At 47.7% G+C, this 27,110-nt stretch overlaps 1 long non-coding RNA gene across 34 annotated transcripts in view; it reads right to left on the minus strand.

The window, feature by feature from the left end:
- LOC101750578 overlaps positions 1 to 27,110 on the minus strand; it is a 235,925-nt gene extending 208,815 nt beyond the window's left edge. For all 34 annotated transcript variants that reach the window (XR_005840636.2, XR_005840634.2, XR_005840624.2 and 31 more), the window contains exon 1: positions 27,040 to 27,110. This is a non-coding gene — a long non-coding RNA (uncharacterized LOC101750578). The remainder of the gene's footprint in view (positions 1 to 27,039) is intronic.

The following is a 27,110-nucleotide window of genomic DNA, read 5'->3' on the forward strand; positions in this document are numbered from 1 at the left end:
AGCTCTCGGTGGAGTGTTTAGATTGTTCAGCAGCCAAAGCAAATACATTTGCTCTGCAGGTTATAGAAGGCTGCTAAACCAGCCGTGCAACCAGCTCCTCTGAGCCAAAAGTGATCTTCTTTCTCTATGCTGGAGCCTGACACCTTCAGTGACCCCACTAAAGTTCACCAGTTCTCCTGAATCTCCCCAGAGGATGCATGTTATAAATAAAAGGGTGAATGCTTAGAGCAGCAGCACTCCCCAGATCCTGTCCAAAACTCTGTTTGTTTGTTTGCTAAATAATTGGCCCTTTTCCACTTGTGATTGAGCTCAGTGCTGCCTAAAACAGAGGGGAGAACAACAAGGATTCTCCCACAAGTCTCTGACTCTCAAAAAAAAACTTCAGTACATCAATGCAATACATAGGGATCTACAGCAGAAGGCAAGGGCTAGAACCAGGAGCAGGAACAGTGCTGGGGTTGTATTTAGGGTACTGTCCTGTGAACACTCCCTGCCCAGCACTGCCTTTGTTCCCCCAAAGAGGTCTTCTCATTGGGACCACAGCCCAACACTGCCCAGGTCTGGACATCACTGCTGCTCTGCAGAGATGCAGAGTGTGTCCTTGGGGCAGCAAAGCCACTTTCCAAGCACCAGCTGCTTTGGTAGCAACGAAGATTGGCAAGATATTAATTATAGAGTCCCTATCTCTCAAGGCTTTTTAATCTCCAGCACACTTTATAACTAATGAGTCATGTTTAACTCACAGCACCAACCTCTGCCCTAATGCCACCAGCACTAAATTATTACTTGCGTTGCACTGAGCCCCAGTCCAGCGTGCTCTGCTAATGCTCAGCTCACAGGAAGGCTGTGCCTGCTCCTCCCCTCAAGCAGTTTGCACAGAACACTTTAGCAGCTCCAGCAGAGCCCACATCCCCGACTCCAGACGTGTGCAATGGGAGTGGTGTTTATGGGGACAAACAGCCCCTCGTGCTGTTGCAACACGGCCTATCTCATGGCGATCTGCACTTCTGTCAGCAAACAAGTCCTAAACACCACTTAGCATCCACACAGCATCCTGCTTGCTGCCACAGCACCTTACACAGCTCCTTGCACAACAACCAGGAGATCTGGCTCATGATTTTTGCAAGATCCACAGCCAATCGAAAATCAGAAAGGGATTTTTGTAGTTGTCAAGCCAGCAGCATATAAGGTTACCCCAGGCTTATGAGGGTTAGAAAGTCTCCAGCCTTCAAACCTCAAGCCACCCTTCAAGGGATGAAGAAAAATCTTTCTCTTAATTGTTATTCTGCGCTTGCTGCTTTAGGATGCACACAAGTACTCATGTACTGTGTGTAGTTTGGGGCACTGCAGTATAAAAAGGACATAGAACTATTAGGGAATATCCAAAGGAGGGCTACAGAGGGGGAGGGGTATCAAGAAGACTGGTTTGATTCTCAGGTGGTCCAACGTGGAGCCCAGAGTTGGACTCAGTGATCCTTGAGGGTCCCTTCCAGCCCAGGATATTCTATGATTCTTTTCCTTCCTGAGCAATGCCCAGCCAGTCACTGTGCATGGTGACCAATGGCCATGGGATCGTCTGTGCCTGGCTTAGAGGAGCCAACTGTTTAACAAATACATATATATATATGTTGGTATGTTGGTATATATTGGTATATATATATGTATATGTTGGTATATATTTATATATACATATATTTTTAGCTATATACGCACACATACACACACACTTTCAGTTCTATTCTCCTTCCCTGGCAGCATAAATACACTGCAACTGCTCTACAGCAGCACACTGTGCACCCAAATCGTTTCTGCGGTTGTTTATTTGCTGAGATTGTAGTCACGCCTCAGGGCCTCATCTTGGATGTCTGAAGCTCTGCGGGCAAAAGTCTTTCTGGAGGAAAACAACTTTCAGTGCTCCCCATCCAGCCCCACTATGGGTCTGGGGTCTCCCATGTGGGCAGAGCATTTGCACAACAAATTATGGAGCTACCTACAGTTTCTGGACTTGCTTTCACATAGGAAGAACAGGAGGGATTAGCAGATACCATAGTCGGAATTTCTTCACTGGTTACAAGAATCAAGTGGCAGCAATGTGCACCAAAAGCACTTATTACAGGTTAATGAGTCCTCGGCTTAACAAGGCAGCAGGTCAGGAGGACATGCACACACTTCCCCAGAGGAAAGGCAGATGCTGAAACAGGAGATGCCTTTCAAGTTCAAGGGAGCCCCCAAAGGGCTGAAGGCAGCCCCTGCCCCACAGCTCATAGCAAACTCTGCGGACACGGCCCAGCAATTTATAGGAGAGCGACTTCGACACACGCTGCAGGGCAAGGAGGGACATTTCACACCAATTAGGAAACGCTGTGAAGAGCAGCCTAGGCAGAGGGAGTAGAGTTTCAAAAAGCCACGTTCTGCCAAGTCGCTGATTGTATCTAATTGGGATATTTCAGGCAAAGGAAAGCAGAAACGCTAGCGGGAACGTCGACGTGTATAGCGAGCAGGGAGAGCGCTGTGTATTTGGTCTGAAGGGTAGCAAGGCAAAGACAGCCAAGAGCACTTTTCCAAATGGAAAGCCAGACAAAATTATATATTAGATCCAGCTTTTGGCAGTGGCAGCCAGACTTTAAGTGTCTCAATAGAAGCCCAGAGAATCCTCCACCTTCCCAGTGCCCCCAGTCCAAGTTCCATTTAATGCCGTGCAAAGCTTAGAGATGGGGCTGAATCCCTGGTTACAGCATGAAGTCATCACGCGACTTGCCATGGAAACACTCCAGTTTTGTTGTCAGAAGCCAACCCCAGGGAAGGCACAGGCCGTACTCAGGTTTAGGCTTGCAAAACTTCACATCAACATTTTCTCAGCTCCCGCTTGTTTGGGTGGGATCAAAAAACCAGAAAAGTCTGAGCAATGGCTTACAGTTGCGCCTGGTTTCTGCCTGAAACCAAATGGCCTCTACCGAAGCGATTCCAGATTTGCTCTGAGAATTTGCAGCCTTTAAGGCATCAGCCAGGGAATCTGTATGAAACTCAAACTTGAGCGGCAGCCAGGTGATAGAAATGGCTCACAGCTTTTAGCAGCACGTTGTTGGCCTCACTGCCCTCACTCCATCCCCAGTGCAGCACTGCAGGAGGTACCACAGAGCTGGGGGCTGCATGGTCTTTTCTGGTGACGTCTCCTTGGTGTGTTCTACCTGAAAGCGTTTGGGTGTTCAAAGTTGGGTTGGACAAGGCTTTGAGTAACCTAACCTATCAAGACATGCTTCTGTCCGTGGCAAGGGGCTGGGACTGGGTAACATTTAAGGTCCCTCTCAACTTAAACTATGCTATGATGCTGCAAAACAAGTAGGGAACCAACTTGAGGACAGGGATGAAAGCAGAGATCAGCTGGATCCCAATGACTGCAGCACTGTGCTGGACTCAGGCAAGGCAAATAAAACCCAGGAGCAAACACACTGCCTCTGCAAACACAGTATTCACATGCACAAAGGACCCAAACGGAGCAAAAATTCATGAGTAAAGAGTACATTTTTCTGAAGCATCCTGGTGATGCAGGGAATCAAAACAAACAGCATGTTACAATGCTCAAGGGATAAGCTGAATTTCTCCAAAGGCCATTTTAGATCCAGCCCAGTTTGATATGATATATTGCTTTGCGGGACTCAACCACATTCCTGAAATAAGACCCTCAGAACTTTCAAAGATATACCATCACTTTAGCTAATCTGAGATCAAGAGCAGGATATTAAAACACAGCAGAAGCGAATTCAAGGGGCAGGATGGGCTGCCGGCAGATAAACAAAAATATAACGTTCTATTTCAAGGCACAAAGTGTGACAGATCGTTGTCCTGGAGAGGACCCTGACAGCCCCTTGGATACAGCCCAGTTCAATGCGAGAAGCCACGGCAGAGATGTCCAATAGTTCACATTCAAGGCACAAAAAATGAGGGAGGCTGATGGGAAGTTTGTTTTTCCATGATCTAAAATCCCCAGCGTGGCGTTCCCATCACAGCTCAGAGAACCTGAATGTGTTGCAGTGATTTCCCACCCGCACCTCCAGCACAGGGATGGGATTTTGGTGGGAGAGCCTTGGGGCAGCACTAAAGCAACCGTTAATGTGGGGGGCAAAGAAAGGCAGAGTTCAGCTTCCCGCAGGATTTGTCACAGTAGGATGAAGATTTCTCACTTTTTGCCTGCCCGGTAGCTGAAATTATGATTCTTTTCTCCTGTGTGAAGCCATAAAACTAAGGGTGTCAGGCGGCAGGTCACACCCTGAGCTTCTATGAGAAAATGCATTTGATATATGCCCAAACTCCGAACTTACATGCACATCTGCCGCATTTCTCATTAGATTTGTTCAACCCCTGCGCAGCTAGAGAGTCCTAATTCTTTCTTAAAGAAAGCACGGGGCCTTGCATACAAATGGAGACTTCCTGCAGGAATTCCCTCCGGTTTGCAAAGTTCGTTGTGGGTCTTGAGACCCCATAAAGGGTGAGCAGACTCCCTTCTGCCAGAGAGCTTAATAACCAGCCCAGAAAGCAGGGCTGATGCTGACAGACGTTGTTTCCATAACCCACAGACAGGGAGGGCAGAGGCGACGGGGGAGATCAATGGACCCGGGCTGTGTGCACAGGGCAGCCTGCCTCTGATCAGGTTTCCTCCAGGGGCAGGAGCTCAGGGTTTCTCCTCAGCAGAAAATATATCTCAGCCTGAAGAAGTAAGTTCGCACTAATTCTCAAGCAATAACAGGGGGAAAAAAAAAAAAAAAAAAAAGAAGGAAAAAAAATATGAAAAACCCAGAAGAAGGGAAGAGGAGGGATGGAAAGGGAAGGAAAAGAGAAAGGGAAGGGAAAAAGCATCTTCTTGCATTTACACTGGTGTGAAACCAATGGTCAGCTTACAGCGCTGTGACTGCAGGACAGATTACCTTATCACTGTACGTGTTCTCATCCAGATTCATGAAGCTTTCACACTCAGAGCATTTTGGTCAACACTTCACATTCACAAGCCATGTTTAAGTGCTTGTAAAAGCATTTGTAAAACGATGAGTAGGTTCGTTATTTTTTACAGCCAGGATTCCTAAGAACGTGAGTCACTCCCAGCAGCACTGTTTGTTTGCCCCTTCCTCTCCACCACCCCTTCCAAGGAGCTCCTGAACCTCAGACACATTTGCTAAAGGAACGGACCTCACAAGGATGCTGGGGCACCACCAGCTTGGCAGTATCCAGAGCCTCTCCAACATTCCGAACTGCAGTGAGGACTCAGCCCTTAGCAGATCTCACGCTACCCAAGCAGGCGGCTCCAGCTCTGAAATGCTTCTTCATGCGTGTCCGTGCCTGCATAGAGATATCGTGGAAGATGAGGTCATCGAAATAACCCAGGGACCACCAGATCCAGTTTCTGACATGGACTGTCCAAACAGACCCATCTGCTTTTCCTGCCCAGACTGCTCCAAGAACACCCTCAAATGTGCCTTTTAGTGCAGCATCTTTGACTAATTTCTATCCCTGACCCCTTCCATCCTATTCCTAAAGGCAGGATTTTCCAACTCCTGCTCACACCTTTTCCTAACCCCCACCACGTTGGTCTCTGGAGTGTTTTGCACACCCGTGGTACTGCCTGTCCCAGGGATGGGCTGATCCCATTGCCCTGCCCACAGCCATCAGCACTGCTCAGCAGAGAGCTGGTCTCAGGGTGTGTGTGTGAACAGGGCTCTTCCTCACCAGCAGAATGCCATTATTCACACAAGGCTTAAGCACCAGACATGCAGATGCCAGCCACAGGCCCTCAGACCTGACAGTTAGCATCCCAAAGCCATTCATCACTCAGCACCCTTATCCTCGTTTAAAATCCCCAAGTCACAAGGCAAACAACTTCGTGGTTCATTTTTCTGTGCTTTTGTACGTTTCTGACTGCCTTTCTCCTTCCACCTATTCAACTGCCTCAATTGGCCTCCCCAGCAATCCCAATCTCTGCCCTCCTCTCACTGCCACCATTGTGCCCCCACAATACCTTTGGGCTTGCCCCATCCAAGCATGTCCGTACCAGTTTCCCCATCAATTCTTCCACAGTTTAGCAGTGCCATCTGATTCACAGCCTTTATACCTTTCCTGATTGCAGAGACCCCAGCGAGCTGCTCCGGCTGCCTTAGCATTTTAAACAGCTTTACCCTGAACTGGTCAGCTGAAAAGCACTTATTTCTACAGAAAAGGAGATGACATCAGCTGATGCAGGATAACCATGACAACCTCCCCAGACCAGCAGGGCCACATGCTGTTTGAATGAGTAAAGCAAAGTTCTCCTCAACTTTTAATTAACAGACTGGGTGCATGTATGCGTCTGCTCATCTTTTATCCACACTTCTAGCAGTATTTTCTTATGAATTAAAGATCCCTGAGATCTGGAGATGGTGGTGGCATTAACGACAAGAAACCTTTCCAAAATGGCATTCTGAACTCCTGCCAACCACAAGGCTGATGCACACGCAGATAAAGAGAATATCAGCCCCAAAGCCCAACATCAAGCAATTGATGGTTTTCCCAAAGAAATGCACTTTGAGATTTGGCACACGATGGGATTTCATTCATCAGGCTCCTTGGATTTAATCATCTGCTAGGAAAGCAAAGAACAGAAAACATTTCAAAGCTTGGATTTCGACCCAAAACCACAACAAATCCATCCTCTAAATGTCATCTTCATAGGGAAAACGTTCCACACCTGATCGGTATGTTCTTGCTCAAAGTGGGCTGGAAGCATTTTAAATAGGCTGGCATGCAATATCAAGAGGTGATACATGCGGGATCCAGAGAGGTTAATTCTCCCGTGCCTCAGTTTTGAAGCGTGGTTGCATTCTGGAAAGCCCCACACTCATTTTCTACACCATTGCTTTCCAAAATATAAACTCTTTATTAAAATAAATAAGTGTAGGAGGATTCGCCTTCTGGATCCAGAAATCTCTTACTCCCTGATTCTTCATAATGGTGTATTTATAAAACACATGTGTCCCGTTTTGGGGCAACATAAAGTTTGCCTAGTACATAAATGCTTCATTAAAGCAGCTGCTCACAATCTGTTAGTATAAATATTTTCCACTCCTTTCTGATCGTTGGGAAAGGAGGCCAAGGCAAGAGCTGTGGCTCCAAGAGCCCACGCTGGAGCTGCTCACAGGCCATGTTCACATGAGTCCTCCAGGACTGAGCCCTGCTCCCACAGCTCCCTTCCACCCTCTGGGAATGGCTGTTCTGCACCTCTCGGATCCTTCAAGAAAAACAAAATGTGAAGGATGCAGCCCAGACTGCACAGCTCCAACCCCAACTGAGGCTCCCAGCCTGAAAGCAACAGGTTGGACGCAGCTGACACGCAATGAACATCTCATCACCTACAGATGATATCCTCATTCAGGACCAGCAGCACCCAAGGGGTCCAGCCTGGAGCTGGGAAGTCTCCTCCTCCCAACAGATCCCTGCCAGCCCTGCACAAAGACTTGTTCACTGGCCCCAAAAAGGTCTGTTTGACTTGGAAACATTATTCATGCCCAGAACGCCAGCCTGCTTGGGATCAGGAGGCTCACTTCCACCTTCCATTAAACCCTTGCCCTTCTGCGATATCTGCAACCAAGCCAGCAGGGTCACATCAGATTCCTCCTGTGAGTGGGGATGAAATCTGAACCGCAGACTCAGACCATTAATCCTGTTATCTGGCTGCCTCCCTGCATCCATCCAGCGAGGAGGAAGCCTCTTTATCGCAGTTCTGTGCCTCATGATGAAATAATTCAAGTGGATTAAATCAGCTCTTTGGGTGCATCAATCATGCCATTGTCCCCGTTGCAGGAAGTTTCCTCCTCAGCCTTTAGCCACCTCTGCCCTGACCCATATTCCAAGGACTTCCCTGCACATTTCATTTGTGGCTGTGTTTTTGCATTTACTTACACCAGCAGCTGTGTCCCATGAGCAGGAGCAATAAGAAAAGCTAACAAGCAATAAAGTCAATAGCTCTTAAAGTTATATACGGTCTAAGAGATGCAGACAGCGATGCCAAGCACAATTTTCAATAGAAGCACCTTATAACTCATTAAAATATAACTGAAGTGCCTTGGAGCTTTCACAACTACCACTGAGCACCTGCCTGAATTGAAGCCTCACACAGGGGCCTACATTGGAGTGTATAAACAGGAGGGGTAACAGCTGTTTATGAGGGTTGGATAGTGATAGGACGAGGGGGAATGGTTTTAAACTGAGACAGAGGAGGTTTAGGTTGGATATGAGGAGGAAGTTTTTCACCCAGAGGGTGGTGACGCACTGAACAGGTTGCCCAAGGAGGCTGTGGATGCCCCATCCCTGCAGGCATTCAAGGCCAGGCTGGATGTGGCTCTGGGCAGCCTGGGCTGCTGGTTGGTGACCCTGCACATAGCAGGGGGTTGGAACTCAATGAGCATTGTGGGCCTTTTCAACCCAGGCCATTCTATGATTCTACATCTTCAAGAACATGTGCTCCCAGTAATGGTAAGCTTCAGCTTCTTGATATCTCCAAGGCAGAATCAGAGCACACTGTCCCATGGAGCAAAGCAGCAGGCAGTGTTCTGTCTCTGCAACTCACCGCAATGCATGCAAAACCTGGGAAACCCAAGGGGTATGACAGCAGAAAGGCAACAGCAACCACAGCTCTACGCTAAAATTGCTGAAAGCCTTGGGTTCTCCATAAGAGAAGCTTTCTCTCCTTAAACTATCTCTTGCTACAAACGAGGGCAGAACCCACATGTTGCTTTTTAGCACAGCTGCGATGCTATCAGAGATGGCAGAAGCAGATGACAAAGGAACAACCTTTCCCCCAGTGGGCAGGGATGCTGCAAGGCCCGCAGGGTGAATTCTGGGCTCCTCACTCACCCCCTCTGAGCTCAGGGAGCTCATTGCTGCTGCCTAGCAGAGATGCAGCACCGAGGGACTCCAGGACAGGGAAGCAGAAAGGATCCATAATTTGGCTCACTGGGCTTTGGGATCTGGGCACGAGAACTATATGGTAACAGATTTGGGATTTCTATTGCATTATTTACACCCCCATACAGAAATAAACCACTGCTTCCTTGCATTAGCCTCTTCCAAGAGAGAGCAGTGAGAAACATGACAAAAAAGCATTCCCATTTAAATTCGTGCCCTTTTTTTCCCCCCCTCCCTCTCACAAACACTCATTTGCTTGGAGCCTCAGGTTAACAAAAACCACAAAGCCCCACTTTGCCAAAACCACAACGTTTTCCTTGATTTGGGGTCAAAACTGACAAGTTCTGCCTGTTTTCCTCCTGCAACCATCAATCTTCTCAGGTTCACTCCGAGAGCACCTCAGCTACACTGAAAAGTTCACAGACCTGGCACAAGCAGGGGATTTATTATTAAACCTGCCAGATTTCAGATTTGATTTACGACTCTTTCATACAGCCATGTTATCGAGTACAGACAGGCCCTGCAGTGCATGCTGTGAGGCGTTCATAGAGCTGTAAATGTTGAAGCCAAAAGGGACCACTTAGATCTGGGCTGACCCCTGGATTAATGCAGAGCAGTCACTCCTGCATCTACCCACTAGGAGCAGGGCTGGAGCTTTTAAATAATACTGCTATACTCTCTGTTTCTGCACCTCTCCGTACATTCTCGTGGCTGCTAGAAGCAGGAAGGACCCTACAGAGCACAGCAGAAGGAGCCCATGCCATGCCCTGCTGTTCCCATCACAAGAGTAGTGCAGAAACTGCAGAGTGGTTGCACTGGAATGGATGGGAAGAAGGATGGATGGATGGAGCGGTGAAGGGATGGAGGGACAGAGCTCCCACAGGCTGCTGGCACGAGGCACCCAGCACTTCTGCAGTCTGGATACTGGGGAGCATCCCCAAGAGTGCTAAAGAAGCCTGGATTAGAAGCACTCTACTTTCTCACTGGGTTCTCACCAGTATGGATGCCCACAAGCCCCAGTACCAGAGCTGTTAGCAGCTTTAGGTTACCAACCAGTACCCTCCTCAAACACCGATGGGATCTCAGAACTCATTGTTCCTTCTCACATCTGTAAAGGAGCAACAAAAAGCACTTTCTGACTTTCTGTCCCCATACAGGTGGGACACGACAACATCTCCCAGAGAGACATGATCTATCATCGAACATTACACGAACCATCACAACCAGAAACGTACTTGTCACATACTGGCACCATCACAGCCTCAAAGACCAGGAACTGCTGCAGCAAAGTGTGCCCAAGGGCTCCCAGCCAGCTGTGCTGGATGCTGTGCAGGAAGATGGAAAATAAAACACAAATTCAGGATTCCTGTCAATACAACCCATACCGGAAACAAAAATCAGGACCAACTGACATTAACCCAAAAGATCAACCTCTACTCGTGCAAGCTTCCAGAGACTGCACCAAGTGTGCAGAGGAAATAGTAGAAACTATGCACAGGAAACCCTAATGTTTTGTCACCATGCCATATGTCCTGCATAAAATGGTTGGTATTTTCTTTTTCTCCCTGACTTGCAAGGCAAGGCAACTGTTACTTTATTTTGCATATATTTTATACATTTATTTTATATGTGCATATATATATATATGTAAATATTTATTTTACATCTTAAACTCCAAAGATGTCAAAGGCAATCTGCAGAGACGAGGGGCGATTTGCTGCCAAGGCTTCGGGAACGGTCCCACGGGCCCCATTTGCAGTTATAACAACACATCTTATCTCTGTGTGAGCAGGAAGGGGGGTGGAGGGGGGCGTAGCACAGCAGAGAGGCGGAAGCAAGCACTGGCAGTGAATCAGATGATGTATATTATGGAGATAATAAGCACAGATTGCACTCTTGGCAACCACTGTGCACCATGCCCTTGGCTTACAAAGCCCAGGTTTCCCTGCTGGATTATTTGCTGTCCCACAACACCATAGGTAGTTAAGGGTTAAAAGCCCATCCCGATAGGAAGCCAGGGTACAGCCAAGCTCTCTCCTGTTGGTTTCGGTGAAACTCTCATCTCAAATAGGTTCAGCACAGGCTGGCAGAGCACTTCCATCCCAGCCTTCACTTAACGGCCTCAGAGGACTCTAAGTGCTGCACATCCGGCGCTCAAAGTGGGTGGCATGCCCTACTGCCAAGTTTTCATGTTGGAAAGAGCACTTTTTATACATATATCTGCATTTTTAGGCAAACAGCTGCATGGCAAACACCCCCAGGAGCCGCTCACCAACCCCAGCTCAGCACCCTGCTCCCCAGGCAGCACAGTGCCATGGAAAAACAGCCCCGTGCTGATGCAACCCATTTGGGTATGGCTGGTCTGGGTCCTAGCTAACATGCTCACTTGTTCCTAACTGTCTTGGAAGCTCGACACAAACGATGGTTTAGACTCAAAGTTGCTGATGCCAAGAAAGTCTGGATTTGACAGCTTTTCTTAGCAGAAAAGCAAAAATACAACCTATTTCAAACTGTTCTTACAGTCACGCTCCTTGTTCCCTGTCAGACACAACGTCCAAAGCTTTATAAGTCAACCAAGCTGCTCGGTGCTGGATTTCATTTCTTAGCACTGAGAACCACAGCCCTGGCTGCCTCCAAAAGCCGATGAACTTCAAAAGAACAGCACTTGACTCTAAAAACATTTGGTCTTTTACCACAGTGGCTCACTCTTTTTATTCAAATAAATGGTCACAAACTTGTATTTGCTTTTGCAGACACCAGCTTTGTGCAAACATCACCCAGCCCTTCTTCTGTGGCACTTCGAGGTTTTCTTCCAGCAAACCACGGTGCCATGGGCACAACAGGTCACAGCTAAATCTGTCAGTGCTAACAAACATGTGGTTTCAATGGGGCCAAGGAAAACACTGTCCCTCCTCTGAGCTGAGGTCTGTCCACCTGGCTGCTTTAATTAAGTCAGGTACAGCTGCAGAAGAAAACCAATGAATCAGCAACTCTCCTATGCCACCAAACAACTCAAACCACAGAGCAGCGAAGGAGGGGAGGAAGAGAGGGAAAACTCAGAGCGATCATTTTGAGCATTGACTTTTAGTTGTTTTGACCCCAGTGGCACCAAGCGTGAAAAATAATCAACAGTGAGATCCCCAGAACCCAAAGCTGCATTTCACCACTATACATTACACAGCTAAACAGGAGAAGCCAGAACCAGGAGGTGGAGGTCTCTGGCAAACATAAGGAGGGACTATAACCGCATGACTGGAATGGGAGCTTTTGGACCTACATTTGGTAAAACCATAAAAATGCTTAAGAATTCACTTAAGCATGTGCTGAAACAAGTTGCTCATTTGTGCTAATTTAGGCAGATCCTGGACTAATGCTATTCATATTTCTCAAGTCTTCATCTATTACCCGTTTCTTTCTAGCTCTTTAGTTGCATGGCTTAATGAATGAGTTTTATCCCAAATAAGTCCACATTCTCATCTGTTCTGTGCATTAATTCTCAAAAGGAGCTTCAGTAGAGGATTTCTTATCTATGTATTCATCAGTTCAGGCTCCCCAGTGAGGTCATTTCCGAAGTTTTTAATAAAAAGAGACTTTTGATTCTCGGGGTCATGTTGCAAATTATATCTTCACTAATCCAGCAGAGGTCTAAAAAGACACCGGAGTCAAAGAGCATCTCTGACTCCTCAACACACGTGTGTCTGTAGGCTTTTAAAAATATACAGCCCTGCTGTTATAAATAGAGCATTCTTCTCTGAGGCCAAAGCTTTCAAAGTTCAGCAAAACATCCTTTTATTTCTTTGTATAATAATTATGTTTCTTCTCCCTGGAATCAGGCTGCACTAAATTGGGTTGAGAGTTGCTCTTGGGTTAAGCATTCTACACTGGCTGTTTTTATATTGTTGGAGGGTCAACGTGGACATCAGTGTCCTTTCTTTTGTCCAACACCTCAACAACTCGACTCCAGGAACATCCATGAGTGATTCACATAAGAAGAGAATGAAAGCCAGAAGAGACAAGATCACCAGATGAGCACCTACAAAACCCAGCTTTCCACTGAGCATGTTTCAAGGACTTGAACACAGGAAGGTATTGTGGCAGTGGCATAAGCCCCATGCACGAGGCTATGAGCTATTCCTACACTCAGACACAAGAGAAGCTCTTATTGCCCCATGCAGACAGCAGGGCTCTTGGAGTTTTACAGTTGTGAACTATCTTCTGACTGCTCACAATAGAGTCATTTGGATCATAGCTAAGCATTCACTGGAAGTGCTTTATTTCTTCACATCCCTATGCAGTAAAGGTATGCTTCAAGGTACACTTGTGCTCAAGACGTCCTTCAAAGAACAGGAAATTACACTGATTTCAGCAGGGCATAACCATTTTCCAAGGGCTTTGCAGAATTAGGGCACCAGCCTGCAAGTCTGAACAAGTGTGACTAGACTTCCTAGAACATGCACAGCCCAGCAAGTCCATAGTCCAACTGGAAGGCCTTGGTTGAGGTCAGTCTGCAAATAACAATAAGCCAGCAGCCATCCACATTCACCAGGGCTTACAACAGGACTGTCAATACCTGGAGTGTAACAAGACCAGGGCATCACTGCTAAAGGTATTTCTTCAAATAACAGGTGCCTGTTTGTGTCTTTTGGTTCTCCAGGTGTGAGAGTCTCTCACATCTCCAATACACGGTACTTTGCTGGAGGACAGATTAAAAGAGAGCCAGGAGACCTCAGTTAGCTCTCCAGTTGGCCTTGCACAGCAATTCCTGCCTCTACATCCAGGATGTTCCCTGGCTTCTCAGCAGAGCTTTGCACAGAGACAACTTGTGTGAATATGTCTACAGGCTCTGCTCGGAGGGCTGTAGGATGAACAGGGCAAACATATCCAGATTTTCATGAAGATTATTTAGTTCCTCCAGCGGTCATCAGCCTGCAAACAGAACCTACAAAGTGTTTTAGATCCTGCTCTTGAATAGGTGAGACACAAAAACTGGCTTGTTTACCACAGAAAGGGGTCTGTTGTGGTGTGGTTGATCACAAGGTTTGACTGTCATATTTTCTTTGGGTTCCATCCAAAAATAAGGGAATGCAGATCAGATTTAAAACGCTGTGTCCTTTCATCTTGCTATCCCTTCTGTGTCAAGCTAAGCTCAGCATGAAAGAAATAACTTTGAATTTTTATATAACTCAAGTGCGTGCACTGCTCCAAAATAAAACCTAGAGCAGTAACAGGACACCTTCAGTTTACTGAAGTGCACGTTACTGTTCTGACCTACTAGTTAACCTAAGGTTAAAAAAAATCTCTTTTGGAACAGCACATAGAAGGCTTAAGTGCTTTTCGGAACCTGGTTTTGAGGAGCTGCTCTACAATGTGATAATGTCCATGCTTTCTCCAAGCTCTTCTGTTCCTGTATATTCGCCAGGAGATTAAAAGGGCGTTGAGTGGTGCTGAGCCTCTTGAGGGGCCATTAACATCATGTGCAGTACTGGAGTTATTTGCGCTGGCTCAAACCATCCGTGCCTGCTGATGAGCACAGGAGGGTCAGAGAAAGTTGCTGTGATCACAGAAATACATCCCTGCAGGAGCATCTTTCCTCTCCTTTCTTCCAGGGCACCTTGGGGCTGTTGGGTGAACCCAAAGCCATCCTTCTGAAGCTCTGAGCAACTTCCCCTCCCAGTTACGCTGCCCACCATCTCAATCGATTTGGAACTGCAGCAGCAATGCAAGGACTGCATTTTTGGAGCGATCCTAGCAGAGCCCTTGGCAATACACACCCAGAGTAAATTTTACCAGTCCCAAGACCAGCACTCGCTATCCATAAACACAGACCGCTTTAACATCCTTTCACATGCTCTGACAACTCCTGTCTGAAAGCACACTCCGATTTACATGACCCCAGAGGCTTAGTTGTTCCACACAGGTTAATACCCGTGGGCAACATGAATCTAACGACTTGTGCATTAGGAGAGTATGGAAATGAGGAGCTTCTGCTGCCTTAATTCTGCCCTGGCCTGTTCCTCCACTGTTAAGATAGCTCAGCAGGCAAGAACACCACCTAGGCTTGGAGCTAGTGTCTGTATGCAAAACAGTGAGCTCCACCCCCACCTTAGCAAACTCTCCCCAGTGTACCTCCTTGCACAAAGCTCACAGCAGCGAGGCTGATGCTGGCATATTCACCACCCTTGGGAGGAGGTGGCACTTGCCTACTGAGAACCCCAGGAAGCAAAAACCATGAACAACCTTCCCCAGATATGAAGGTAGGTGAAAAATTCGACATACAATAAGAGCAGAGCTCAAAACAAAAACAAACAAACAAACAAAAACCTGCCAGAGCAAAGCAAGAGCTGCTTCCAGAACACCCCATAAGGATCCCATAGCCTGGGCTCAGCACATCTCAAGTCCAGAAGAAGGGTGAGCCTCACCCTGGTGGCATTGGGTCCCCAACCTCCCTTTTATTTTCCTTGGGGACCCCCAAGGAAATAAAAAAACACTTAATAGCCTTCAACCTTTACAAGCCTTCTTCCCAAGCCTTTCCTGCTGAGCACTGACAGCACTCATGCCAACACCAAGTCTGGCACCTCATTCAAAGGCGCGGGTGGGACTGTGGCACGGGGCTGATAAAAGCTACTCAGCAACTACTTTTTACCCCTGATACCTCACCTTGACATAGCGTTTTATCTACCAAAGACTTCCAAAACCTCTTAGTCTCTCCCTGGCATGTTATCTCCTTCCATAACCTGACCTTTCTGCAGTGAGTGAGGCACATGCAAAAAACAGTCGGCTTCCCCCCAGCACACACACACACACTTTCTAAGCAGAGTCCGACAGGAGATCAAAGCACACGGCAATTTAGCCCATGGAATAACAAAAGTCAATGAGAACAATGTGCTGCTGACGGGGTGCTGAGCTGTGCCCCAGCAGGGAGGGCAGCCCTGAGCAGTCCACTGCAGTTGAAGAGATGGGGAGAAGGGGAAGAGAGAGTTTACTCTGAGAGAGCCTTCATTTCCAAAGAGGGCTCATGTTTTAAATCACAAAACCAGCAATGCGGATATGCACAGGGACAAAGTCAGCAGTCCCATACCCAAACAGGTTTCCTACAACCTTGGATGGGTTCTTTGCCTTCCTGAAGGCAGCAAGCCCTTGCCACCACATCACCCAGCTGGGGAACGTTCAGAGCTGCATCGCCTTCCTGTGCATCAGCTCTTCTCTCTGAGATTCCTTCAAACAGGGCTTGTGTGAGTGGAAAATCTTCTTTTGGAATGAGCAAAGGGAAAGCTGGAGGAAAACAGAGGGCTGAATTTAGGAGATGATGAGTCTAAAGCGATGGTCCTTGCTCTGCTTCTCCCAGCAGTTAGCTTAGAGGGATCCTTGGTTTCTTCTAGACTGGGAACAACTCACCACCACCCAAAAAGGAAGCTCCATAACCACTAAACCCCTTCCACCATGAAATGGGAAGGAGAATCAAATTGCAGGACAGAGTCAAAAATAGCTTCCCAGTTAGCAACGATCCCAGCCCAGTCCCCACCTCCAGCAAATGGTGTGCTCAGCCACACACGCTTAACTCCATGTGAGTTTCTCATCTTACAGGGGAGGGGAGGAAGTGACAGCTCTGCAGCCACCCACCCAAGCTCAGGGTTAAGGAGCTACCTCCAGTATAGCACAAAGAGAGGAACCAAAGCTTTCCTTGGCCCAACACAGAATCCAGGAGATCTGCAGTGCCAAGGAGACCCTTCTGCCGTCACACCAAGAGCTGAACACAGGAGCTGGAACGCTGCAGTGACAGCCCCTAGCCAACAGATGATAATTAGATCAAGTTCTCATCAGCACACATTGCTCAGTCACAGAAACAGCTGAGGCTTTCAGAAGGCCAAGGTCACCCTGGCAGCCACCCCTCTCAGCCAAAGCAAGTGTCAGCACAAAGGTGGATTGAAATATCCTGGAGGGCCAAAGGACAACTTCTCCATCTGCTGCAAGGAGGAAACCAACCCCACCTCTGCCACAGATAGAAGCTGGAAGCAGAAACACCCAAACAAAAGCCTCAAGCTTAGGTCTGATCCGGTGACTTGGACAAACTTCAGGCAATCTCCTGCTGCTCCCTTGCAGGAGAACACGCAGTGCTTGAGCTTAGAGGCCCCACCACTGCTCTCGCAGCCATGAATAGAGTTTGAGTTCAGCAGATGGAACAACCAACCCAGAGCTGAGCCAGCCCGGCTCCCGCCAACCCTTCGCTGAGGTTTGAAAACATCAGGTTAATGTTTTTCCACCATGTTTTATTTCAGCATTTTTGCACATCTCGGTATTCTGTTGGCTTTGGCACATCTGGAGCCGTAACACCGCAACAGAAGTTGATCTCTGTATGCCTCAGCTCTGGCAAAACCGAGGAGGAGCAGAAACCTCATACAAGTTGCCTCTAATTTTGTGAATTTTCCAAATCTCAGTCCAGGCAAAAAAAGCTTCTAATGAGTTTGGATAAACTCTGGATAATCCTCTGAACTTTCAAGTGCTTCAGGAAAAGAGTCAAATACAGTGCCTGGGACACCAAAAGGTGCCTCAGTGAGTTGTGCGCTCCAGGAATAGTACAAGGATTACAGATGTGACACCTCTGCATCCCCGTAACTGCACCCCAGCATTATTTATTAAGATTAAACAACAAGCAAAAAAGAAAACATGCAACCAACCACACACAGTTACTAAACTGATGGGAAAGAAGGGTGATCTCAATTCTCTTAGCATACACCAGCCTAAACCTGCAGGGGAGTTCACCAACACACAGCAGGAAAGTCAGAGCAGATTTATCTAGCAGGTTTAAAGAAAGGAGAGTGAGTGACAGCTCCTTTCTTAAAAGGAAAATAAAGAAACATTAACTCCTCTTGTCAAAATGCTGTAGAACTGGCTTTTGACTCAGCACACCATAATACTGCTTGTAAACGAGGTAATTGGTTTGTGTGAGGTCATGAAATTGAACATGCCTACTCTTGCCCATCCCCTGCAGCACAGTCAGCTGCAAGAGAACATAACACATGGAGCAGCACAGGTGAAGGTACAAAGATACGCGTTTCATTCAGCTCATTAATCAGGGCTAAAACACACTTAGCCATTCACATCCTTAAGTTTATTCATATCTGATATGTTGAAACCCCTATTCATTGAGAGAAGACATTTGGCCTATTGCTCCATCATGTTTATCCAAAGCCAGAGCACTCGGTGTGAGCAGTTTGCTCCTGCTCTGCAGCATCCTTCCCTGCTCAGAAGCATTCAGCAGAGCTAACCATCAGAATGGAGCATTTAGCAGAGAGCAATGCTGTGCTGGAAGAGAGAGGCAGGCAGATGTTGGAAAGGTGCAAAGGAGTGGAATGTGAAGCACACAATGTGGTTCAAACATTTGGACACTGGGAGAACTGCTGGAATCCCTCCTGTTTATGTTTCCAGATGTCTCCATCAAGAAAAGAGTAATTAAACACTACAACTGGGAAATAGAATGATTTGTTTCTAAAGCACCTTCACAGCCTGAGGCTTTGGGATGCGCACGGAGACATGAACCATACTCCAGGGGTGAGGAAGGGAGCACAACATGCAACCCCAACTGAGTGCAGAGGCACTGTAGGAAGGAGCGAGCACAGGAAGGTGCCATAGCTCTTTAATCTCCGGGCAGTTGGCTTATGAATCCAGGGAGAGATGGAGGTGGGGCCAAAAATAATAAAAAAAAAAATAAGATCACATCTCAATAGAAAATGTCCTACTTGGAAAGCAGAGCCCAGCACAGAGAGGGAATCCCAGAAAACACAACCACTGATAAGACAGAAATGAAAGAGCCAAACCAAGATGAAAGAACTTGCCTATGGTCATGTGGAAGGTTTGGGGCAGAGGCAAGAGGGGTTTTCCAAACCTCTGTCCATTTAACATCTCACTTATAATCACAGAATTATTAAGGCTGGAAAAGACCTCTACGATCATCAATTCCAACCATCCACCTACCATCAGTATTGCCCACTAAACCATGTCCCTAAGTGCTACATCTCCATGGTTCCTGAGCACCTCCAGAGATGATGACTCCACCAAAAGGGAGTCACAACTCCCTGGATTCTCTGTCCTTTGAGACAGAGGAGACCATGAGGAAACAAAAACTGTGGTCAAACGTAACAGAGCTCGAGGACTTATCCCAGAAAGGACAAACAGTAGATGGAAAGGCTGCCAGAAGGGAGATTGAGGATGGATCCTAATAAAAGCATTTGCACCACAAGCACAGTGTGGACTGGAGGTCTGAGTCAGTGACACGGGATGTTTGGGTGCCAGGAGGAGCTAAATGGTCCCTGGAAGTCTTTTCCAGTCTTGCTTGTCTTAAATCAATTCCCTGTAAAAATCAGTGAAGTGGAAAAGTGGCAGCAGACTGTCCATGTCTGAAAAGCATAGAGAACCAAAGGCATCCTGCCCTGCCATGCAGGAGGTCAGGGGACCAGATCCTCCAAGCCAGGGACCATGGGAATTCAGCTTCACATTCAGTCCTACTTCACAGTCCGTTTATTTTACATGTTTATTTAACATCTGCATGAATCAAGGCAATATTATTTCACAAAAACAGAAAACTTGGCTTCGCTTATTCAAACATTTGGACAAGGAAGGAAGAAAGCCCAGCACAGGATTTGGCTGGTTAAAGAATAGGAATATGCAGTTATTACCCTGCTGTCAGTGATTCAAAAATCAGCCTGATTGGAGGAACTGGCTGTGATTGCCATCTGGCAGCTGTTTGGAGAACCTCCCTAGAAGAAGTCACAGCCCCAGCTCAGATCCAAGCAGATAAGAGGACAGGGAGCAAGGCAATGCATTGACAGTTCCTGCAGAACGAGGGAACCAAGTTGGGGAACGCGTGGACTGGTCGAGATGTGAATGTCACAGCACAATGCTGCTTATACAGCTCTTGTGGCACCCATATGGGACAGTGGCAACTCCCAACATGTTTAAGTGCCCAGAATGACAAACACCCAGAATGAGGGCTGGTCAGGGAAATACTGCTCAATGCTGGGTGGTACCACCAACAGCACGGGGTCATAAACCAGAGCTGCCAGGTTCTTTAAAGCCAATTGGGGTTGCTGGTTTATGCTCCCTCCTCCAAGTAACTTTTAACACTGGGGCAGCTGCAGCAGAAGCTTTACTTTTCCAGATGTTTCCAAGCCAGCTACCATCCCCTGCCTCTAAATCAAGGTTGGATGGGTTTTTGGAAGAGATGCTTTTGTCAAATGCAAGTTATTGGGTTCAATAAGGGATGGAATTCTCTGGCCTGTGCTGTACAAGAGGTCACAGCTAAGATGATTTAAAGTCATTTTTGGTCCTGATATCTATGGAAAAAGCTACGAAGAAAAGAAAGGAATAAACAGCAGCAAATAATATAGCTGTCAAATGCAGACAGCCTTTGCCTGCAGTATAGCTGTGAGCAAAATGAAGGCTCTTTGGCTCTCCTCATTAATCACAAGGATTGCGATTTGTTACCGAGGACTTTTATCCTGCTTTCCAAACGAAACAAGGTTTATGGAGTCATGCTGAATGCACGTGCATGTTTCATCGTATCCACCATCTGAGCCTGTTATCCACTTTTGACAGGGAGTAGAGATCAGAGATATTAACTTACATCAAGCTTGGCAAAAGAAAGACAGTGGGTAGAAGGGAAAGAGTTCAGTTAACGTTCCCAGCGAAAGAAAAGCAGAAGCATTAAAAAAATAATAACAACAAAAAAAATCCTTCACACACTGAAAACCCCTCGGGGCAGGGGTGAGAGGTTAGTGATGCCCCCACCAAGGGGAAGTAAGAAGCTTTGCTCATGATTGTCATGCACCAAAGAACCTACCCAGGCAACACTTCTTGCTCCTCCGGATTTTCTAGTGCCTAAGGAGGAAAACACTCGTGGTGCAGTTTTAATAGAATTAATAAAACTTGAACAAGCCACCAGACAGCACTCAATGGTAAGCTGAGCTCTAGCAGTTTCAGTACTCATAGAATTACTTTTATTTATGGTTAATAAGCCCCAGCGTGAATGGCAGAACTTCAGAGCATCTACGAAACCTCTCCATCACAGTGCACAGAGCACGGGTACCCCTGGGAGTACAGGTGGGTTGGGGCCAGAGCCTCTGCAGCCAGCCGCATACGTACCCCTAATGAGCAGCAGAGCAGTCTGCAGGGCTCGCATAGGCTCCACCAAAACAGAACCTAATTTAACAGTTTATCCTGTCTGTATTCTGCCGCAAAGGGGAATTATAATTTTACTCTCATTGCTTCTATGCAGAAGTCAGAAGGTAGAACTTCTGCTGTGACCTCCTCCCCCCAGCTGGCAGGCACTGCTCGCAGTGTTCTGAGGCAGAATTCATCGCCAATACACATTTTACATGTATCCTTATATTCAACACTGGTGACATCAGCGTAGCTTGGGAGCAGTCGTTAGCAGCGGCTGCAGAAGCTCAAGAATGCAGAACGTTGATTTACAGAGGTCCTATAAAAATGACCTAAGTTTCCCTTTCTGCCCCATCCCTATATATGTTAGCACTAAGTTGATCAGCCTAGATCAATAGATGTCAGCGCATGCACGTTCACTCCAGGGCTTCGCAGAACAAGAACACTTCAAACCCTGAAACAAACAGCTCTTCAAAATTAAAAAGAAAAACCTGAAAACATATATTAAAAGTCATGCTTGTCCTGCACCCCATGGCTACTCAACCCCGCAGTGGAAGTTTAAATTTAATTTCCAGAGATAGGACTGTTCTGCATCCAACATAAACTTAACATCTGAGCACCTCTGAATTCCCAGTAATTTTGAGAGTTTTTCCAAGAAGTGCTTTAATGAATCTGGCTGTGACTGCAGTCCTCATCATTTCTGCAGGTTTGCTCCATCAACACACAACACTTGGCTTTCGCTTGGGCAAAATCCAGTTTCCTTCTCACCAAATCACCTGGACCAGCCTTTGGAAACCCAGTCTGGCCAGCTGCTATGGAAAACCTGGCTTCCCCTGAAACACTAATGAATGAGTAAAACTGTGAATGGGACAGTCAGCAGTAATAATTTCCACGGAAAGTCCCAAGTTTTAACAACCAGGTGCCAGAATCACCCCTCAGTCCTCCGCCAGGCTGGAGATCAGACTGCATCACAGTCTCTCCATCCATCTTTATCCCCAGATTCTGCTCTTGCCTAACTCAATCCAGGCAGTTTCCCATTCTCTCTCACTTAGGCTCTCCAGTCCTGCATCTGTACAGGTTGGTAGCAGAATCATGCCAAGGACATCGCTCAGATGGCAAGTGTGAGAATCCCAGTCATTTCCTGTGCTTGAGCCCCTGCTGAGCCGTGCCCTGGGCCTGACAGGTGCTGCCTGCTGAACTCAGCACATTTTTACTCCAATTTGTTCCTTTATTGGATTTCAAAATGTCTTCAAAATCCAGCTGACAAGACTGAATTATTGATTCTGCATCAGATGGAAATTTATGGCTTGTTATGAGAGCTGCAGAGGCTTTAAATGCGCTCTCCGTGCGCTTAGAAAATAAAAACTTTTGGAAAAATAATGGCAAATAAGGTAGTTTTTTTTGCACTGGTTCTATCATTGCTGAGATACACCTCCTGCAGTTCATCCTCACCATGCAGTTCAAGCACAGAGGAGCAACATGCCCTCTGAACAAACCCTCTGTAGAACCCAGGCCCAACCACCACCATAAGTTGGGTGGTGCTGGGGTCAACCTATGGTTGTGCTTGGGTCAACCACTCTGCAGAGCTCCAAATCCCATCCACTAACCTGCACCCCAACACACACCTGCCCCCTCTAAGCAGAATGGTTTCCAGCAGTTCAAGCCCCAAACTACAGGAGTCCTGCCTGGCAGCCTGCGGTGGCAGTCCAGGAACCAGGGCTTGGGTTCAAGTCAGAAAATGGCAAGAAGGTTTTCAGCCAAGAACAACAGGACTGGGAACTGAGTGTCACACACTGAGCAAACAAGGGCTCATTTATCACAGCACGGGCTCCAGTTCCCTTCCAAGATAGAACTGGCGTCAGCCTTCAGCAGGGCAGGGAGGGCACAAGGTAAAAGTTCTGCCAGAATGGCCTTTGAGGGTGAATTAAACAACACCAAAACAAGAACAGAGGGCAAATGCTGAGGCTCACCAACTGCTGTCATTGACTCGCCACACAGCTTGCTACCAATGCAGTAAGCTAAGGATCCAGGTGCAAGTCGGCAGTGAGAGCTAGTGCAAAAATAGAAATATGAATCTATACACTGCCCTGCCAGGCTGAGCCAGGTGCTGACACACCTATCCCTAAAAAAAAACACAGCTCAAAGTCATTTCAGTGTGCAGTAAAATCACAGAATCTCAGGTTAGAAAGGACCTCAGCTTTGCCAGCTCTGTCATTCCCATAACGATCAGGAAATACGGGCATTATCTAAACTACCTCTCCAGGCCTTGCTGCCCATCCAGTGTCACTTCCAGGGAACCACAAGGTGGTGACCAGGTGATGTAGGCGACCTGTCCAAGTCAGTTCCCTGCACACCTCATCCCCATCACTGTGGGTACAGCAGGGACATATCCCTTAGTGCAGAACATGATAGAAGTAATCAGTCCTTTATTTAGTCCCACTGTTTGGGTGGGGGGTTGTTTTGCTAATTTAACAGCTCCTTTATTATTTCACCAAGCCGCCCTTCTCTCTTTACAAGCAAACGCATGCTCCCCTTCATGGCCATGCTGTGGGGAGGGAGAACACTGGTTTGTCCCCTTGGTATCAACTTTCAGCAAAGCATACAGTTCACTGCAGAAACCAAATAGCCCCAACAAGCCAAGTCTAAATTGGGATAGTATTTGGATGGGCAAAGAGGCACCTCACACTGGAGCCAGTCCTTGCAAGAACAATTAGGATGTTCCTATGCTGAGAGTAGATGCTGCCTAAGGAAGCTTTGGGAGGAGCAGCAACTCAACAGGACTCAATCCAAGGCATCCAGCAAGCAAACCCTACAGCCACCTGGAGCAGCTCCTGTATCCCCATCCACACTACAGTCATGGCACCCAAAGGTGGGGGGGAGGCCAGAGTTTGCCCCATCTGTTTGCTCCTGGTTGCCTTTTCTCAGGCAGGAATCTTCACTTTTAATGAATACCCCCTCATTTTAATTAGGCTCCAGTCCCACCACAGTTATTTCCTTATACATCCTTGCCTTTTATTTGCCCATCAGAGATCTGTCCATCAGATTTGGGATGCTCCACAAAGCTCCTCCTCAGGCTTTGAGCATCCCCATTGACTCAGGACAGGATCCCAGGTTAGGGAAACGACCATCAGACCCCCACCCCTCACCCAGCTTTGATTTACCCCTGACACCAGGAGTCCCAGGCTGCTCAGCTCCACCTCCAGAACAGCCCTCAGGCACTGTGTTGCCCTGCAGCAGGGACACCAAAAGCTGTTGTCATGGGCACAGACAGTGGTCACCAGGGTTCCCATGGCACCAGGCAAGACATGCATCGGGTGACACTGGGGAGCTATTTGCAGCCCTTCCAAGCACCTTGCAAGTTAAACACATTCCTTCTTCCCGCTGCTCCCAACACCCAGCAAGCTCGAGGGCTCCTGACCCATCAGGGCAGCACTCACTATGAACAAAAAAGTCAATAATTGTCACAGCTGACCTCCTGGAGACCAAAACAGAATTCACTGTGGGTGTTCAAGCATGGCCAAGGGCAAAATCTGGCTCCAAGGAACTGTCCATCAACCAGTTTGCGTTTTGCAATTTTTGGCATTAAGTCCTTGCTGCAGGCTGAGGAACGTGCCCCTGGGGCTGGAGTGCAGCAAGCTGCTCAGAAAGCTGCTGCATCCTCAGGGAGCACCTAACATGGGGCACTCCATAAAGGAACAGGATGGTGCAAGGAGAGCTGTCCTCAATAGGGAGGACGTGGAGATGGATCCCCAAGGCAAGTAGAGGCATGAAGAATCACAGAAAGGCTTGGGTTGGAAGGGACCTCAAAGATCATCTAGTTGCAATGCTCCCACCATGGGCAGAGCTGTCAGTCACCACATCAAGCCACCTAGGGTACCATCAAACTTGGCCCTGGGCACCTCCAGGGATGCTGACACATGGGACAGCCCCAAGTTACTCCTGGCCTGCAAGGCAGGGAGAGAATAGGACCTTTGCCCAACGTGAGGGGGTTCCACAGATGGAGGAGCCCTATCCGCCCTCCTCACAGGGCATAGAAAGGCTGCTGACCTCCCAACACAGTGCCCTGCGGACCAATGGTCACTCAGGCAGAGACGAAGCTCCATCAGCTGCCAGCATGCAAACACTGTGTCATTAAAGTCTGCTCTGATGTCCCATCTCAGTGGTGATGTTAGCCAGAAGATATTTTGGGGGGGGGGGGGGAGGCAGGGGGGCAGGTGGTGGGAAAATAGAAGAGAAGCCCATCATAAGCTTAGGGTGCGACCAAATGCAGTCTAAGCTTTGCCTACAAATGAAGGCATCTCCCTCCTTCCTCAGCCATGGCCCCACATCACCCCTCAGATCTCCCCATGAGCGGGGGAAGTCACAGCACACAGCAGCTGGCCAAGGGCAGGCAGAATCAGTCTCCATTATACACAGAAAGTATTAGGACTACCTAATGTCCCTCTCCCCTTATCAGTGGGCACAAATGGCACTTTTCTGAGAGGGAAATGCTGTGGAAATTCCTGAAGACCCGTCCTACAATCAAGGAATTGACAGAGATTTTTCAGCTTTTTCTCTGCGATTGAAAAATCACCGCATAAAGGAAACAATCCTTGCGGAGCACATAACTCACAATGGGCTGAAACATTATCTCCAACTATTCGTCTGCTTCCTGCTTAAGTAAACATATTAGGAATGCGTGTATATAGTTCCTGGGCAGCTTAAAAAATAAGAAGAAAGGAGGTATATGGAGTCTCCTGCTTTTGAGTAGCACGTTGTTTACGTTGTTATAAGCACAGATCATATTTATAGCTGAACACGGTGTGAAAGTGCAGGCAAGCTGGGAAACATTTGTTAGGTTTAATGATCTTTTATTTAGCTGGTGCAGAAAAATGCATCCCTTTGGATTGATTCATGGCATGGATTGTATAGAAACCTTCTTCCCCGAGCAATGAAAAAACCTCAAAAGGTCAATGTGATCTTTCGGCTTTCTCAGACATCCAGAGACATTCACAGAGCACAATCCCCAGCCCAGCAGGCTGGGTTATAGCAGGGAGGGGATAAACCACAGCCACAGAGACATTTCAGGACAAGAAGCAGAGCCATTCAGGTCACCTGGGCTGGAAAGGCCCCCATCCTGCACTGCAGCAGCCACACAACACAATGCCCTGAGCCAGCAGCTTTGCAGGCTGCAAGGAAGGGGCTGACGAAGCCTTTTGGTTGTGTGGCAGCTCCATTAATCTAACAACAGCTAACCGGTGCCCAGCCAGCAAAACCAGAGCTGAGAAGAGCTTTTCTCAGCTGCCTGAGCTTAGCTGCACCACAAGAGCAAGCTGCCTGGCAGAGCAGCTCCTCCTGCAAGCCTGCGGTCACACAGCCCTGAGCTTTCACACTTTGACACTTCTCGCCTTGCTAAGGGTGCTGCAGTCCTGCTCTGTCACAGAATGAGCTCAGCCCTGGGCCAGCCCCTCCTGAGCAGGGCAGCCACCAACTGGGAGCTCCCACTGCTCCTCCAGGGCAATATGTGCCCACACGTGCAGGTACCAGCACTGCTTGCCTTGAGGGAAGGTGCTGAGAAGTGCTCTCACTGTGGTAACAGCATGCAGAGACATGCACCAGAGCATCTCCATGAAACCAAGGCAGAGCCAAGTAAACACAAGGAGCCTGGGACAGTGGAGGCTCCATAGGATGAACAGCCTGTGCTCCATCCTGCCTCTTCCTATTACCCTCAGCATAGCTCTGGGGTGAGGTTCCACTCCTAGCATTGCTCCACCCCTCCCTACAGATGCAGCCCTGCCATATATTAAACCTTTGAAAACCCCTGTCCTTCAGGAAGGCAGCTCTAGCAGTCTCAAGCCAGGCAGTCTTGATTACTCCTACTACATTTCTACTGTATTATTCCCCTTCTAAAAAATCAGACCTCCTCCCACCCCAAACTGCACAGCACTGCTGAGCACACAGCTCCCAGGCACTTACCTGGGGGGAACTTGCAGATAGGACATCTCAACTCACATCACAGACCTGGAGAAGAGAAAGAGATTCACACC

The sequence above is a fragment of the Gallus gallus genome, chromosome 18 (assembly GCF_016699485.2).
Source record: "Gallus gallus isolate bGalGal1 chromosome 18, bGalGal1.mat.broiler.GRCg7b, whole genome shotgun sequence".
Taxonomy (NCBI): domain Eukaryota; kingdom Metazoa; phylum Chordata; class Aves; order Galliformes; family Phasianidae; genus Gallus; species Gallus gallus.